At 36.8% G+C, this 13,002-nt stretch overlaps 1 protein-coding gene across 3 annotated transcripts in view; it reads right to left on the bottom strand.

Moving 5' to 3' along the window:
• MGMT (O-6-methylguanine-DNA methyltransferase) overlaps positions 1 to 12,542 on the bottom strand; it is a 229,958-nt gene extending 217,416 nt beyond the window's left edge. Inside the window, exon 1 of one of the 3 annotated variants that reach the window (XM_081954291.1) lies at positions 12,444 to 12,542. The gene's annotated coding sequence lies outside the window, so the exon portion shown is untranslated. Of the gene's footprint in view, positions 1 to 11,398; positions 11,579 to 12,161; positions 12,224 to 12,443 lie in introns of those variants that run through there. The other 2 variants (XM_081954289.1, XM_081954290.1) reach the window with 2 other exon arrangements.
• Between the last annotated feature and the right edge of the window lie 460 nt (positions 12,543 to 13,002).

The following is a 13,002-nucleotide window of genomic DNA, read 5'->3' as shown; positions in this document are numbered from 1 at the left end:
AACATTATGAAATGTAACTATACATGTTTCTATATCTTCAAACATGAAACTTAAATGTTTTATATTGGCTGGCATAAAAGGAGACGTTCGAATTATTATCATTCTCTTCATTAAGAGAACAGTATGTGAATTTCAACTGGCATAGTTCACCATCTTTCAGGTCCTAGCACCCACGCTCACACTCCACCTCCCCGATGGAAGTCTTGTGACCACAAGCACCAGCTATCCTGAGGGAACCTACTAAATGGTTCGATTAGTCTTTTTCGCTAATACAATGTAGAAAGTATGAATGAGTTCACAGAGTTATAACTTAGTTCTCACAAAGTTCTTGGGTTGTATTAATGAAGCCCCCAGGAACAAAATATTCTCTATAATATTTAAAGAAGCCAAAATTCCGTAACAGACCATATACAATACCAAATTAAACATAATTAAAAATATAAAGATTAGAACATACTATTAAAAGACATACCATACATATCAAGTTCTACGTAAGATCTTGCAGAGCCATTCTCACTGAAAGTAGATAGTATTACCTAGGCAGTCTAATTTAATGTAAGGCAGCTTCCTAAAACACATTTTTCCCCTGAAGAGAAAATTAGATAGGAGGAACTACCATAGGATGATAGCACAAAGAAGCTTGAAACAAAGTACAAGAAACCTGAACAAGGCACTTAACACTACAATATTTTGTTGAGATCCTACCCATCTATGGAAATCTTCCACTTTGTATATACAGAACATAAGGATCATTATGGGAATGTTGAAAACAAGAAAAATATTTAGACACTTGTCAGTATCATGTAATACAAAGTCATAATCTGTCTTTAGCCATTTCATTGGCTAAAAGGTCACGGACACTTTAACAACTGACACTGCTAGTCCAGTCTCCAAGAATTGTGCTGTCGTTTTTGCTGAATCTGAGTATATTCTCTGTTAGTAGACCAAAAGCAGAGGTAGCTGCTGCTTCTCTTGCACAGTTAGATGTTAGACGTGCCTTAGCTTGCCACTCAGAGAAGATGCCAGCATGAGAGAAAAAGAAAAGTATAACTGAAACTAAAATCCATTCCCAATATCTAAAGAGATATTCCAAGAATCATTTTAAACAATGAAATGACAACATACTTAGAATATGTTAAATAATCAATTGTTTTTCATTTAAATAATTTTTAATTTAAAAATATATTTTAATGATTTTTACATTTTCCTTTTTTGTTTCTCATATTAGCACAAATGTGCGTACGTTTCTCTGCAGAGATTACCTTTTCCATCAAATTGCACTTCCAGATTTTAAATATGATGAGATACAGAGAATATTGTATGTATTATTCTAAAAACCTTGAAAAAATGTTTACCTTCCGACTAATACACTCTTTTCTTGAAAAACTTCAAGGAAGATTCACTGCTTCCCTGTCCCCAATCCTAATATATTTGTAAATACCTTTCACTTACATTCACTTCTCAGAATTTAAATCTTCTCATAGTCGATGTCCTTTCATTTCAAAAAAAGACATTAGGAAATGTATACAATATTTAGAAAAAGTCAGTGTATTATATGTCACTAAAAAGAGAAGAATCATATTATAAAGTCAGCATCAGTTCGATTTATATTTTTTAAAAAATTCTTAAGCAGGCAAAAAATAGCTATAAGTGGCCTCATTATAAAGCTACCCATTCCATGGTTAACAGAATTTTAAAAATACAATAAATGCACAATTCTCTTCCTGCCCAAAACTGGAAAGTCCTAATACATACAAGCCTATCTCAATTTATTATTCAAATAAAAGCTATTATTATATCAATCCAGACTATGAATAAAATTTCATATGAAAACATTTAAAGTACATTAGATTTTTGGTCAAGATGAAAAAACCAAGCAATCTATTCTAATTGGGTTCCCATGGTAACTGTACAATTGGGTTTTTCAATGTAACATCCCAAAGGCCCAATGCGCACTTGTAAAATATACTTCAAACAGCCTGAATTGTTTTTACATTACAGCACTCCCAGGAAGATCAATTACTGTTCATCCCCACCCTAACTATTAGTGGCACACATTGTTAACACTGTTGGCCATATTAACATATGTCATGTAAGAACCACCACATCTAGCCATAATTATTTAAAAACTAAGCTGCATACTTTTAGACCTTCAAGCACATTTCATATAAAGCCAATACCAGTTGTCATGCTTACCAAATGTAGAAAATCAAACTCAAATATATGCCAAGCAATTTAACTTTTTATATTGATTTCAAGCATAGAATCAATCATTAATAATTACATTATAAGATGACCCTCAAGGTTAATCATATTCTTAGAGGCTCTCACTATGGAATTATCAACAACCACTAAAAGGAGATAACTGAAAAGAATTCAAATCCACCTTTTAAATATTAATGGCACAATATAAAACAAAGCATACTCAGTAACAGAGGACTGTTTTATGTGCAATAATTATAGCAGCAATCTTTGTCTCCTTCCTATTCATGAACACTTCTTTCAACTAGCTCCTATTTCAAGGAGCAATAGTTTAGGCAACAATCCATAAACCATCTGCATTTGTACATGCTCTACTTTTACTCCATTGGATGCAATTTATAAAATGCTGTACCTACCAACTTACAATACAATAGCAGAGTTGGAAGGGACCTTGGAGGTCTTCTAGTCCAACCCCCTGCCAAGGCAGGAAACCGTATACTGTTTCAGACAAATGGCTATCCAACATCTTCTTAAAGACTTCCAGTGTTGAGGCATTCACAACTTCTGGAGGCAAGCTGTTCCACTGATTAATTGTTCTAACTGTCAGGAAGTTTCTCTTCAGTTCTAAGTTGCTTCTCTCCTTGATTAGTTTCCACCCATTGCTTCTTGTTCTACCCTCAGGTGCCTTGGAAAATAGTTTGACTCCCTCTTCTTTGTGGCAACCCCTGAGATATTGGAACACTGCTATCATGTCTCCCCTAGTCCTTCTTTCTATTAAACTAGACATACCCAGTTCCTGCAACCGTTCTTCATGTGTTTTAGTCTCCAGTCCCCTAATCATCTTTGTTACTTGCTACTTATAGTTCTGGTTTTCTTTTACGCAACAGTAATTGTAGTTACATTATCTAGGCAAACTGTTTTACTTAGTTAAATATATTGGAAAGATCTTAACACAGCTCTAACAGAGAAAATCCAGGTAACTGGGCTACTAAAGACTTAAGTTTGCATAACAGTTTAATGCCCATCACGATGGTGATAGCCATTAGATTCAGTTTTTCTAGAAATTATTTCTGCAGATAATCCCATCAGTAACAATGCTATTTTCACAGAAATGGGTTACACAATTGTCAAAATCCACTCCACAATTCACTTGTTTGTAATTTCCCTGAACAGTAATGATTGCATTCAAAAACACCAGCCTGCAATAGATTATTGTGCAGAAATGCTGAAGCATCTAAATGTTTTCAGTACTTAAAATAATTATTTCATTGCTTGCACTTTACAATGATTGATCCAAATAACCATAAGACAATTTAAATATCATTATAACATCAATTGATCAGTCAGCATCTTGCAGTGTTACAAGGCAATGCTACTCTCTCTTATTGACTAACAAGACAAGGTTGCAGGAACACAGCTTGCACACTCATTGAACAATTAGCATGTCTTCTGTCAGCAATGTTTCACTTTGTTAACATAGTCAAATAATATACAATCTGGTATCATCTGGTTTATAGTTTCCATCAGACCTAGTCAGAATAGTCAATGAAAAGGTTTTATAAAAGTTGTAGCACAAAACATACAGGAGGCCCTGATTTATCTGGTATTCTGATTTAAATGAATTGAATTCTGAAATAATCCATAATTTTTACAAAAAGGCAGGAAGGAGCAGTATGTATTACTCTGTAACTTGGACCTGACATATATATTTAACTAATTCAATTCACAGCAACATACATCTGATAGGACTTAAGTGAGCGTTCTCTGTTACAGCATTGCCCTCTGGAACAGCATCCTGTCAAGGATCTGCCTTACCATGATGCTTAAATGGTCTACAAAACTAGATCCCCCACCTCAGGTCTTAGGTAGGGCACATCATGGGCTTCTGTCAATATTCCCGGTTAAACATCTCTTTCTCCCTCTGATTCTGCATGTTAGTTTGAATTTTTTTTTGGACATGAATCATTCTTTTGGTTATATAATTTACTGCTGTTTTAAAAGTTGCATAAATCTCCAGACATTTTGCCTTACAACATGAGTCCCCCACTACCAGCTCGCGGCCCATTACCAGACCTTGAGCTATTCGGAACTGGGCCTGATAAGTGACAGGTGAACATGTGCACATGTGCATCTCCACTTGCGCAAGCAGCGGGAGAGCACATGCACACTCTCTCCATTTGTGCCAGTGATGGGAATGCATGCCCACCGCTTATACAAATGGAACTGCCGCACGTTTCCCCGTTGCTCGCACAGAACTATCCCCTCTTCCCCGCTGGTCTGTAATGCCAGAAATGTTGAGGAACTCTGTCTTAGAAATATGAAAAGTAAAGAAAAAACCTAAAGAAAAGTAAAGAAATATGAGTTGGAAAATGTTAAAAATGTTGAGAAACCATCTAGATCTAACCTAAAGAAAAGGTAGATATACTATGAGAAATTTATTTCTTTTACAAAAGAAATAACATCCACAGGATCTGTGGGATACAAAATGCACCTTGGACTCACAAATATGTAACTTTGGATCATTTTTAGTGGATCTGTGAAGGGACAAAATCTGCAAGCAGTGGACCAATTTACATACCCTGGCAGTACCCTCTCCCATGCAACATTGTACTCAACTGCAGAATTGCCAAGGCAAGCTCCACATTTGGCAGACTACTGACCAACGTGTGGGACCGCCATGGAATAAGCCTTGCTACAAAGTCTACCGAGCAGTAATGATAACTACATTGATGTATGCCAGTGAGACTTGGACTGTATACAGAAGGCACACTAGGAAATTGAACCACTTCCACATGACCTGCCTCTGTAGAATACTGAGGATCTGGTGGCAGGAAAAGGTGCCAGACACAGAAGTCCTCTGCAGAGCAGGCCTGCCTTCAGTTCACACCCTGCTGATGAAAGCCCAGACATGCTGGGAAGGCTATGTTGCAAGGATGCCAGAACATCACATCCCCAAACAGCTCCTCTATGGTAAACTGTCTCAAGGAAAGCGATCGCATGGGGGACAAGGGAAGCGATACAAAGACACATTGTAACCTCCTTCAAGTCCCTGGAAATTGACACCACCTCCTGGCACAAGATTGATCGACATGGTGCATGTTGATCCACCAGCCTTCTAGACATCTGAGGACAGAACAACCATAGCACAAGAGAAGTGAGCACTCCACAAAGCCAGAACTGCAAATGCTGCAACAATGGTGCCCACACGTCTGCCCAACATGTGGCAGAACATTTCATGCCCTTATAGGCATTACCAACCACATGCAAACACATCGTGGACAGCCCACAACCTGTTAGATGTCAAGATCCACTTCAAACACGGTGGACGAACATCATTCATCATGTAACTTTGGATCATTTCCCTCAATAAATAATAAATAAGTATAATTATTTTGACTCATTTCTTTAATTGAAGTCCCATTACCTAGTTTTAGGCCTTGTATAGAGAAAATATCACATTTCAGGTCACATGTGCAGAAATACTGAAGGTTCACAAACTTTTAAGCACCACATCAACAGATGTTGTTAATCTAATAATGCAGGTATTGTTCTGAATGCATTAGGAACTTTAAGTGTATAAGAAGTGGGAAACTATTATTGATAGCTACCATCCTGTGCCAGATAGCTTCACTTCCTGTCACTACCTTTTCCACACAGATTCAGTGCCAAACAGTACGACTAAAGCTCTCAAGGCAAGAATCAAATATTCTTATACCAGGCCAAAATGTTACATAAATACTTATCAGATACTTTCTGCTTACAAGGACAGGAAGGATCCGTCACATTTCTGTTGATTCAAAAAGGAAATAAGACAAGTCCTACAACGAGTATCTTGGGACTTAACGTCTTGCTTGCAGAGCAGAACTATGCTGTTACTCACCAAATACAGGGCCATGGTTCTAATAGGTTTTGTGAAATGTGACAGAAAATTCACATATATACCAGTGGACTTGATATAAATACTGAGCCCCTTGGAGGTTAGGGGCAGGTAGTATAGAACTACCTGCAAGCCAAAAGTAAAGTTGTTCCCCCCAAAATTATGAGTGATTGGTGAGAGTGGGAGAAACAGTACACTCAATTAAATCAGAACAGATTTTTTTTAGAAAAGTATTTCACAGTGAATGAATATAGAATGCTCTAACCTAAACCTGACTATAGCCCCAACCTAAATTACATGGGAAGAAGTAAACTCATATATGTTAGCCAAAACAATGGCTATTACCATGACAGTTTCAGGTTTGCAGGGCCCTTCCTAAAACATGCATGCTGTGTTTCGTCTTGGAGAGTCCTCTCTCTTCAGGGAACATAAAACCAAAGGCAAAAAGTATGTAAAAATGAAGCTACCTTTCTAACATGCACTTCAGAAACTAGACCAATTGTCTTACATTACCGAAAGCTTCCTTTTTGCCACTCCAGCTTTCTTAAGAATACAGTGAACTACAGAACTGCACAATCTGTCAATAAAGTAAGCTTATTTTGAACTACTATCCATATGACTCAATTTGTCAGTAAAAACTGCCACCAGCGCTGTGCTTGCAGAAAAATGTCCATAAATGCATTATTGCGACTGGCAGATCGATGTCTATAATAAAAACAAATAGATTTAACAAGTGCTTGCTTTTACGAGTTGTGCTATTGGTAGAACGTGCATTCAGTTTCACCCCTCGACTTCTGGGAACGGGCAATGCAGACTGTATTGGATAGTTTGCTGACTCTACAAGTGCTGCAAACAGGATTGTTTTCTAACATGGGAAATCTTTAAATATATAATACACTGACATATGTACAGTTTAGAATGTGAACATATCATATACTTAAGATTTAGCTCATTCCATGGTTTTTCTTTAATGTGCAAATTTGTCCCTATGAATGGGTAATGCTTTCTTTGTCAAAATAGTCTGAAATTTACCATAAAATAGCTGCATCATGGTTCACTATAGTTGATGATGATGATGCAGAAAGGAACTGCATTTTGTTCCCATGGGACTATGATTCAACTCTGATTAAATTGAGAATTGAGAAAAACCACTGCTATATAACCTGTGTTTTTAACATTCAACACATGCATTAGGATGCCATCTTTTATGTTAGTGGTCTCTAGGGCAGTATAAGAAATAGTCATATAGTCTTCAAGGAAAGCAACATTCTTAACTTTATAATATATACAGTAAGATAAATAAACTACCCTGTAACAAAAGCCTGTACTCATATACACATACGCAAGCCCCATTGAAATGCCATAAATTTACTTTCCAGGAAAAGGGTAGAAATTTACTATCCACAACTAAAAACACCACTTCCTTTTTTTCACATAAAAATTAGTCTGATCCCAAATCAAGAATCCATCAGAGACTAACTATATTTGCATCAGTAGCATTTGTAACTTGTTATCCTAATACCTTTCCAGTCAGGCCCTGGTGCTTTGTGTTTAAGCAATCCCTGATAGCCTTCCCAGTGGGCATGAACTTCTCCTTCAGGCTACTACCGCTTTAGTGATGCCATTAACTGATTCTCTACATACCGTAAGCATTAAACAGTAGTGACAAGTTAATTATGGACTTATCAGGAGATAAAGTAGCCACAGTAACACAAGTTACTGTAGAACTAGTATAGCTTCCTATAGAGTATGGTGCAATAGCTGCATAAGTAGTGTAATTAATTTGTCATGGATCAGACTGTAGATAAAAGTTGCTGAGGCCAGCTTCCAAGCACAGCTATTTTACCCAAACATTTAAATATATGTTTTATTTTGAAAACCTGAAGTCACATCAAGCCAATATCATTAATAGCCTAAGCAACTGACTCATTAGGTAATGTGTAAATACTAGACAGATAAATTCCAGAGCAGAATCATACGTGATTGCCTGGCCATTTATATATTAATGTTTATTAATATTATTCTTTAAATGAATTTTAACACATCTTTTAGTACATAATGAAATCAAAGGGCAGTTTATAGGAAAAATAATAATCCTTTTACACTGAGATTTCATAATTAAGTATTATGAACTGTTAACAGTACTTTTTCCTAAAATTTTATTAGAGACCCTGAAATACTTTATCTGCCCCAATACTATTTTTTTTGTTCCTATTCCTCTTTCCAACATGACCTGGAAAGTTATGCTACAATCTTTTGAGATAAACCTGTGCAGATTAATTCTGAAGACAAGAAATGCCGATAAAGGCTAGTTTAACGAATTTATCTTAAAATCTCTCTCTCGCTACCTCCCCTCTCTCATAAAATGGAATATTATATTTTCAGATAAATGAAATATATTAAGCAATATATTCATATACTGAAATACTTCCAGAAGGTATTCTGAAAGCTACAAAAAGTAAGACTTCGTTTGAATTCTTGTGCTGAGTATTTAAAGATCACTTCTTCGTGAGTTACATTGTTTCATAAACAACTTTGTGGAAACTGGTAGATCTATTCCTGCCAAATCTTTCAGAAGATTTGGTCTTGAGAAAGAAAGAATTCGGGGCTTTTCTTGTTCACAACAAAGTCTAACAAAGCCATTCTTGACACACAAAACAAAGCAGCACCAAAGAGTAAAAGGCATAGTTTTACTGAAATATGCATTCTGTATATTAAACTCTATTCTAGATTAGTATATTTTTATATTTAAAAATTCAATATCTTATTTTGAGAAAAACCCACCCATATTGTATTGAGTTGAGGTTTAATTGTATAAACAAGCTAATTACTGCATGAGTCAACACATGACCTTATGAAGAAATCATACAACAATTTGAGTTTTTTGAAAATGTATAATTAAAACAGGACAGTTTTTCCCCTATATTCAAATTTCTAGAAACATTAATTACAGCCCCCGGTCTTATTCACCATAATAAATTTGACAAATTTAGATAAAATGAATCTCACTCTCACAGTGACTCTGGCTAACATTTAGATACTTTGCAGCTTCACTGAAAGATAGGCTGCCCTTATGGGCTTTCTTTTAATATGTTAATCACAAAAGTATATCTATCTGACAAGTTGTCTGAGTTAAAAAAAAACTCAAAGCTCTAGTTATATAAAAAGAACAAAACTTCAGCAATTGCTGTAATGCTGAGACTATCAAAATCTAAAGGTATTTGAAGTCAAATTTAAGGACCATAATTGGATAACAATGCTAAAGTTTGTTCCAACAGCAAAAATTAATGTTTTTCATTTAAAATTATGTTTAATTAAACATAATCACCCTTGATATGTATGATTTCAGAATTCATATGCTGTGTTATTGCTCTTACATTAGGCAAATAAATAATTATTATGCACTATTTCACAAATAATAAAAATCAAGTTAATTTATAAAGTAACTGCTCAAATTAAACTATATTGCAAAATGCTTACTGAACTATAAATTAATGTGTTTAATCACATTTTCACAATTGTTTAAAAATATGTCAAGAAATATCACTGTAAAATTGATTTTAATCAATGATATAACATAAGAGTTCTCGTGATTTAAATCAATTATTTAAATCACCTTGATTTAAATCAATCCTGCTTGTGTGTGCCACATCTGCATTTTTTAATGCAGAGTGGTGAATTTCTTAGGAATTGGGGAAAACTGATGTTTTCATTAACTGAAGTGAAATTAAAAGCTGTGGATTTTATGTCTTTGTGGAACATCTTATACATATTTCGCTTATAACTAATTTAATTGAAACTTCTTTAAATTTAGTTTTATATAATAAAAACAGAATATTGGCATAAATGTAATATATAATTTTAAATTCCTCAACATGTGGCATTCACATACTGAATGAAGCACATCTGCAAGTAAGCCATGCTGCTCCATTCATCACTCAACTTTGAGTTACCAACAACTTTACTACAGGTAAACAAGAAAAAACCTTTGAAGAAATGAAGCGGTGTAATGTAATCTAATGCACATTCCCTTTTGTTTTTCCTATCTACCCAGAGATGCTCACATGGATACTTGGCTGTTCCAGTTAAAAAGTCAATCTGAAAAACCTATTTAAGTTTAATTCTTAGAAAGAATTATAGACCTCTTTGGAAAACCCCAAATATAGTCTTCTATAGATACCAAGCCAATGAAATACCTTCATTTCCTAACACCGTGAGTAAACGGTAAAAATAAGTCTATAAGCAAATCTAAATTATTACACATTTCTTTTGAGAGCCAAACTCCCTCCTCTCAGGATTGGACAAAAAATAATAATCTAAACATGTCAGGAAAAGCAAGGCAGATGAAGGAAACTATAGTGAATTGTTTTCTGTTTTAGTTTTTTTTTAATTCCCTCTTGGCAGGATTACTACACCTACTGTGTATCCAGTGAGTTTGGTTTTGGTTTTCAAGTTCCTTAATATTTCAATCTTCTGCTTTGGGAATGGACAATCCACCCTCAGCCCAAAAGCTTGAGGAAAAACACTGATGCATTTTGAAGCAGGACCATCACCAAATGTTGGGAATAGTTCATATGCATGCAAATGAGAGCAAGTCAAGACATTGGACACAGATACTGAAAGAAACCAGCGCTGAAACATTGCCTCAAGCAGATATTCCAAGTGGTTTTTTTTTAATGGCTAAAAAGGCCTTGGTCTCTTGGTTTCATCAGTTCTCACCATTAGGTCACTAGATGTTTTAGGCTCTTACCTGCCTCCTACCCAAGAAAGTGCAGGTAGTGCTCAATTTATGATCACAATTGAGCCCAAAAGTTATGTTGCTAAGTAAGAAATTGAAGTGAGTCTTGCCCCATTTTACAACCTTCCTTGCCACATTTATTAAGTGAATACTGCAGTTGTTAAATTAGTAAAACGGTTCTAAGTGAATTTGCAAAAGGTGATCACACAACCCCACATGACTGCAATTGTCATAAATGTGGGTCAGTTGTCAAGCATCCAATAATGTAAATCATGTGAGCATGGGGATGCTGCAAGTGTCATAAATGTTTAAAAATGGTCATAAGTCACTTTTTCCAATGCAGTTGTAACTTGGGAAAAGCGAGATAAGCTTTCAGGTGCCCTTGCAAAAGAAACACAGTCCAAGAGGCCTGATTCTCAATTCTAGTCATAACTGGGTGTTTCTTTTAGACTCAGGGGGAAATCCCCTCATTCACACTAGGGATGAATTATTATGTATCAGATTATCCCCGTTCTTTGGAAGTAGGTTTGCATTGGGGCTGGGGGGAAAAGTGGCAGTCACTCTCTCTCAGCCCAACTCACCTCACAGGGTTGTTGTGAGGAAAATAGGAGGCCAATTAGATATTTTTCGCTGCCTTGAGTTGTTTATAAAAATAATAAAGGTGGAATATAAATAAATAAAATGCCTTTTTGAATTAGTAGGTAGGCAGGTGGGTGGGTGGATAGAAAAGGTAAGATAGAAAAGACAGAGAGAGAGAGAGAGAGAGAGAGAGAGAGAGAGAGAGAGAGAGAGAGAGAGAGAGAGAGAGAGAGAGAGAGAGAGAGAGAGATTAGATGGGGAAGAGAGTGAAGATAAGTAGATAGATGGAGGAATAATTAGATGGGAATAGAAAAGATACGTACAATGACAATAAAGCAAAGATAAAGATAGATAGATGATAGATAGATAGATGATAGATAGATAGATAGAATAGATTAGATAGGGGGAGAGAGAGAAGATAGGTAGATAGATGGATGGATGGGTGGATACATAGATATGTATAGAATAGATAGATTAGGTAAGTGGAGACTAGATAGACAGGCAGTTAGTTTGATGATGGAGGGACGGACGGACGGACGCCTGCCTGCCTGCCTTTTGGAATCTCCTGACAAGCCTCTTTTTTCGATCTTAAATCGTGTGGGACTGAAGCAGCGAAGCTGCGGCTGCCAAAAAAAACGCGCGCCAACTTTAGTGTTGGCGGCTCTGCCCCAAAGCCCCAGCCACATTTAAGGCTGGAAGTCTCTTTTATGAGCAAAGGTTCGCGCAAGCCGGGATTCTTTCGCGCGCGAGCCTACCCTAGCTGACCTGAAGAAAAAGCAAAACTGCCGGATGCAGCGCGACCAGAAGGAGAGGAAAGGGAGGAGGAGGGAGTGGGGGAATGACGCTGCGAATGAAGCCTTGCCTTGTGGGCCTTGTAGTTGAAGGCTTAGAGCACAGAATCGTCTTCCTAGTACAGTAAACTACAACTCCCGAGAAGCTCTACGCACCGCCCTCCCTTTCCTTAGCCGATCGCGCATCCACTCCCGCCTGATTTCCCCGCTGCTTTTTTTCCCCTTAGGTTTTTAGAGCAGAAAAGTGATAGGCTACCTCATAACGGCTCTCCTTTTTTTTTGCATATACATAGAAGCAACTAAGTGAATCCCTTTGAGTTGCTTTCCTAGAAGCGCTTTCGCTATTAACCTTCCTGCCGCAAAGAGGGTTAAGGGATGCGACTCCTTTTGGGCGAAGTGCGGCCGCGGTTTTTGCCGTGCTCCTCCTCCAGGGCTCCTCCGCTCCAGCGGGCGGGCAGGTTTCTGCGTGGGCAGCGCTTCATGCTCTTGAAACTCCAGGCAGTGTTATCCTCATCAACTCATGCGATCGGTGCTGCTTCTCCTTAATTTGTTTCTGTGCAAGTTTCCTGCCTCCCCCCCCCCCCCGAAGAGGGGATGGTCCCGCATGAGCATGTTTGTGGATAGTTTTGGTGTTGGAGGCTTTAAAATACATTTTCCTTAGTTAATGCGCTGTTATAGTGAAGCTTTTCAAATGCAAAAAAAAAAAGACTTGAAAAATAAAAGCTATAACATGTCATCTACTTAGGAAAAAAAATAAAATTGGCACCTTCCATTACATGGCATTTATTGGAAAGGCCAAAATCTCTGATGTCATC

Source organism: Natrix helvetica (assembly GCF_964273705.1).
Source record: "Natrix helvetica genome assembly, chromosome: 5".
Taxonomy (NCBI): Eukaryota; Metazoa; Chordata; class Lepidosauria; order Squamata; family Natricidae; genus Natrix; species Natrix helvetica.
This window is presented reverse-complemented; position numbering and strand designations above follow the sequence as displayed.